The sequence below is a fragment of the Trachymyrmex septentrionalis genome, unplaced genomic scaffold (assembly GCF_001594115.1).
Source record: "Trachymyrmex septentrionalis isolate Tsep2-gDNA-1 unplaced genomic scaffold, Tsep1.0 scaffold2, whole genome shotgun sequence".
Lineage (NCBI taxonomy): Eukaryota > Metazoa > Arthropoda > Insecta > Hymenoptera > Formicidae > Trachymyrmex > Trachymyrmex septentrionalis.
The window spans coordinates 494,031-499,613 of record NW_017305179.1 but is presented as its reverse complement, the minus strand read 5'-3'; the positions used below and the strand labels follow the sequence as shown (position 1 = coordinate 499,613).

Below are 5,583 nucleotides of genomic sequence, written 5' to 3'. Positions count from 1 at the left end.
TGAAAAGGAGCTTGCAGAACAGCTTGGCGTTACGCAGCAAGCCATTTCCGTACGATTACATACGATGGGAAAGGAATTTTACAAAAAAAAGCTCAGAACTTTTTTGTACACCTAATAGATACGCATATACACTTCTTAATCCTAGTTATACATATACGTCATTGGGATCCCAGAAGCCCCAGTGCAATTTGCTAATTGGAGATTTTTTCGTGTTTTTAAACTTTTCTTTTTCTTTAAACCTATATATTTCGGAGCTCCTTAATTCTATCGATTTTTATACATAGACTTATTCCTTAATCAATTCTTCATCGATTGAAAAAAAAAAATTGAAATATGTCCATTTTTACGGAAGTTACGGTAACAAATATAGCTAAGATTAAATCGAATTTAGATCAAGCGGGCGAACAGGAACGAACACGAGCGAACAATTTGCTTCTATAAATACAAACCGTATTATCAGAGGTGATCATTAAATCTTGTTTTCATTCGCGTTTGTTCACGCTTTCTTGCTCGATCAGACTCATCACGGTGATGAGCACATACAATTTTTGTATGCATATAATCGCTCGTAATGACTTATTTGCATCTCATATTTTTGTCTACATTAATTTATCGCGTTTAAGTCTCGTTTATGTCAGCGACTAGTTCACTGTCAGCTATTATTTATCTTTAGTTTTCTATTTACTGCCTGTGTACGTGCTTTTCGTTTACTTGTTTTATATCTGGACGGGATGTAAAAAGAAATATAACCGCAATTATATTTTACAGTATTTTAAAAATATTAAAGTTGAGAAATTAATTAAATTCTATAATGACAAAATGTCGAGGTACATAATAGGTTTCGAGTTAAGACAATAATTGCACTTGATCACGTTATTGATTTTCGTAATGCAGATAATAATAATTTTATATTTTTACCGATTTTTGTCTTTTGATTTTTTTATATTAATATTTATATTTCTTATATTTTTAAATATTATATGTTTAGATATCGTACAAATATTATGTATTGATTACTAATAACAAGATTTAATTTTAATATACAATCTCTATTGAAAATTTAAACAGTTACGCTTAATTACACACAATTTTTGCAGAGCAATTTAATCCTTTAATTTAGTTTGTTAGAACTTAAAATCACAATTCTTAGTCTATTGATTCCTCTTGAAAGATAAGCATTTAGAAAGGAAAATAATAGCAAAAAAATTAATTTACGTAAAATACTTATTTAATTAAAACAAAAAATAAATTGTATTCTTCAAACAAAAATAAGATTTAATATTTTAATATTTTAATATGACATAATTAATCAACCATTCATAAATTCTCAGTAAAGAAAAGACTGGATAATATTACGTATAATCGATATTTGCTAAATAATATATCAAATTATATATTATATATGACAAACAAAACGCAAATCGACAATAATCCCTTTGTCTAGTCTGAAACGTGAGAATATTTGGGATATTTGGTGTACACGAAATATTCCATAATACCCTGAATATTTTACAAAATTCGATACGTTAAATATTTTATGGAAATATTCAAATTAAAGCAATTATGTTTGTCCCTTAACGGCGTACAGTGATGCGTAAACAAGACTGGAATGCCATAACCATAACACGTGCCCACCTCGCGCTGCGTATAATCATACAAGGTCGACGCGCTATCATTCAGCCAACCATAGACACTCGACCGAGTAAGTAGCGGCGAGAGCTGCTCCGCGTATCTTTCACTGCTCGTCGAAACTAATCGCGGCAAATACTAAAGGGCCAATTCTGTAATTCTTAAGAGGATGCTGGAGTGATCTAATTATCGATATTACAGTCATATAAAAATCTTCAAATTGACTGAACAGAATAAAAAATCTTTTTACGGGATTAAAGTAGACGCAAAATTAGGAAGTGGTGCAGTGGACTTTATATTAAAAAAAAAAAAATTAAATAAGTTTTCAATTTTTTTTTTATTTTAATATAAATTCCACTGCACCACTTCCTAATTTTGAGTCTACTTTAATCCCGTAAAAGGATTTTTTTTATTTCGTTCAATCAATTTGGAGATTTTTATACAATTGTAATATCGATAATTAGATCACTCCAGCATCCCCTTAATAACTGCAACTATAATGTTACGCAACGTCGTCGCGCAGGTTTCGTACATAGTAAAAAAGATGCGCAACGACACTAACGCTACAGTTACAGTCGTCAAGAGTTACAGAATAGGCCCTTAATTAAGGTCTCGGTTTCACAATTTGCGATCAACTTTTTAACCGAGGTACAATTTACTCTTCATCTCTTTCCAAGAAATTAGAATAATAAGACGCCGAAAGCATCTCATTCCCTTCCGGAATTATTATTAGTCGTTCTCGCACGACTTCTCGACCCTCACGATCCCCAATTCGTAAGCTCGTCGAGGTTGATTATTAATGTGTTAATATTTTGCGCGATTTATTTGACAGAAATCGAAGTGATAAAAAGTGGAAAGTTATTTTAAATTATTATTTTGTAATACTTATTCGCGAGCGAATCTAGTTTTTTTTGGTGATGATAATTAGGTACATTAGTTTGAATCTTCCGCGGATTTTATATTCACAACCAAAGATTCTTTCTTTGTAACGATATTTGGATACTGATATTATTGTTATTTGGATTCTTTCAAAATTCGTGATTTTATCAAATCACAATAATAAAATTCGCAAAATTGTTTGATGTATACGAATTGAGAGCGCGGAATAATACGTGAATCGCTTTCTACGTAATTTGAGCAACAGAGGGCTCGCGATATGTTGACCGTTTACAAATAATTAATCGAGAATGCGTAGAAAATAACGTTTTATATCAGCAATTTTACAGGCAATATTTCATAGAAAATATCTCGTAACAATTGACTTTTGCTTGGCGCGCCTTTATTGAAACTAGCTTGATATTTATATAAAAGAGCCTATTTTATATAAAAGAGCCGCATATTTTATTCATACTTTGATAATTTGCTAAACAGTCGTGATTCGTCGAATGGCTCGTAGATTTTTACGACCGTACATTTCTCGCGTTCTCGATAAGAACGAGTGTTTTACGTATTTTACATGAATTACATGGACAAAAATTCATTGATGTAATATTCATGTAAATATAACATTGTGTAATACTTCGTTGCAATAAATTTTCCTTAAAATTCTACGTAGATACTGTTACATATTTTTGAATACGTAGACACTTCCGTATAGATTTTAATACATATAATCCACATAGAATTACTGATAAAATTTAACGGGGATAAAACTAGAAGATAATAATATGAAATTCATGTGAATAAACTCACATTGATTTTCACTCAATGTAATTCAAGTTAAAATTTTAATATTTTGTTGACATGTCATGTTATATTTATGTAGATATTATTTCAATGAATTTTTGTTCACGTAAAGTACGTGGATTTAATGTAGATTCGAACCTGTTCTCATCGGGTTAGTCTTGCATTGGAAAGTAATTAAATGTGTGTCGTATGCAGTTATTAACGTCAGGAATGAGAAATATCTCGCCTACAGTTGTATTTTAATAATCACTGTAATCAGTATGTGATCGTAATTAATTGCGTAAGTTTTCGTGAGTGAGTGTTATGTGAAAAGAGAGAAGAGAAGAAAAGAAAAAAATAAGTGCAGTGAATAAATCTGAGAGGAGGAGGCGACCTAGGAGGCATCGAGCGTCGGAACGTTGCGTGAAGCAACCTCATGGTAAGTAATATTTATCAATAGAATAGTACGAATTCAACGCACTCATAAAGAACTTGTCACAAGGAACTGTCCAGAAAATCTGAAATTGGACTGATATAAAAAAATACATATCTCTAGATTTTTGTGTTTAATAATATACTTCAAGAAGAATCGATTCTGTTCCGGACAGGTCCCTTGTCAATGCGCATTAAAACCGTCATACACAAATTGACATAAAGATGTGCGTTTAATAAAAATATATATTAAAAACCAATTAATGTGAAATTTTCAATATACTTTATTGTGTTGTTAAATAAAATACGTACTTTATAATTCGAAATATTTATACATTTTACTTTTATACTCAGATTAAAATTAACAGTGCAATGGTTTTAATACGCACTCCAATGCGTCCAATCGAATTTGCGAAGTTTTAACTTTAAATAAAAATTTGTCTTTTTCGCTTGTGTGTTGAATTTGCTTGCCAATTGTTTGTTATATGCGCAAATAATTTATTTGGGTCATTTATTTTGATATTTTATATGAGCTAGGAGAAAAGAACTTTTATTTGTAGAATTTTGTAGAAGTTTATACTTTTTTGAATTGTAAAAAGAAAAAAGATTATGCTAAGGGGGAGGGAATTAATTGGTTTATAAATTATATATTTATTAAAAATAAAAGATTTATGCGCGCTGCACAATGCTTCTTCGAAATCTTATTTTCGACATTACTGTAATCCGGATGTATTTATATTTTACAGATTAATGTAGTGTTATAACTCTACTGCTGCGCATCATCTTTGATGAGTGCTTCTACAAGATAAGATTTACTGAAAAACGTAAAACATCATGAAGATGTACATATTTTAATAATTTTATGTATGAAATTTTATAAATTTAATATATATTTATATGCACGTCACATAAATAAAAGAAGAATAGAAAATATTTTAGTCGCACGTAATTTATAATCACACGTTACAATCAATTTATTAAATAAGAAACTTTTTTAATAAAAAAGGTTAATGATTGTTAATTTTATTTATTCTTACAGTGATTAATCTTTCATATTTACTTACATATTTATTTATAATTTAATTTTGTATTATTTGAAATAAAGCAAAGAAAAATATCAGATTTAAATATTTCATCATCAGAGTTAAATATTTCACATAATAAAAGAAATGTTTATAAGTCGAAAGCTTTTGAGATCTCAACATTTTTGTATCGGAATTTTGAACTTTAAATAATCTATAGAATATGCAATTATTATTTATGTTACGTCCTTTATAATTTTAAAATAAACAATAGAATTTCATAAACATTAACAAATATTTTACATCGATACAGAAGAAAAACAATGAAAATTAGTCGTTTCTTAATTGTATATAATCTTTTCTCAAAATTGCGCGATAAACTATATAAATATTATTTATACTAGAAAGAGACTTTGTAACGAATTATCATTATTTTATGTTTAGCTGTAATAAACGAATAAGGACGCTGATGATAATGCAACTCGATGAGATTAAACTTTGTTCCGACAATTACGATAAAATTAATTAAGTAGAATCGACATGCTAACGAGCAGTTATTGCCCACATATCTTCCTACATCAGCAGTAAATTATGTATTATAGCGGTCTAATGTATTATAGGGTCACTGCGTCATATTAGTATTTAATGCAAAAACATATTGATGTGTGACAGATTTTTTATTGTTTAATCACTTTATGAACGTAATAAAATAACTGCAGTTTCATTGTTACAACTAACGCTATTGTTATTAATATATGCGCGAAATTGGCTTTTGTAACCTTAGTAATTTCCGCTGCATTGGCATGGAATAATTTACATTGCTTACTTTGAGTAA

The 5,583-nt window shown here is 29.3% G+C and overlaps 1 protein-coding gene across 4 annotated transcripts in view; it reads left to right on the top strand.

Annotated features, from left to right (window-relative positions):
- LOC108747545 (pyroglutamylated RFamide peptide receptor-like) overlaps positions 1 to 5,583 on the top strand; it is an 82,436-nt gene that overhangs the window by 20,376 nt on the left and 56,477 nt on the right. The gene's annotated exons all lie outside the window — the stretch shown is intronic.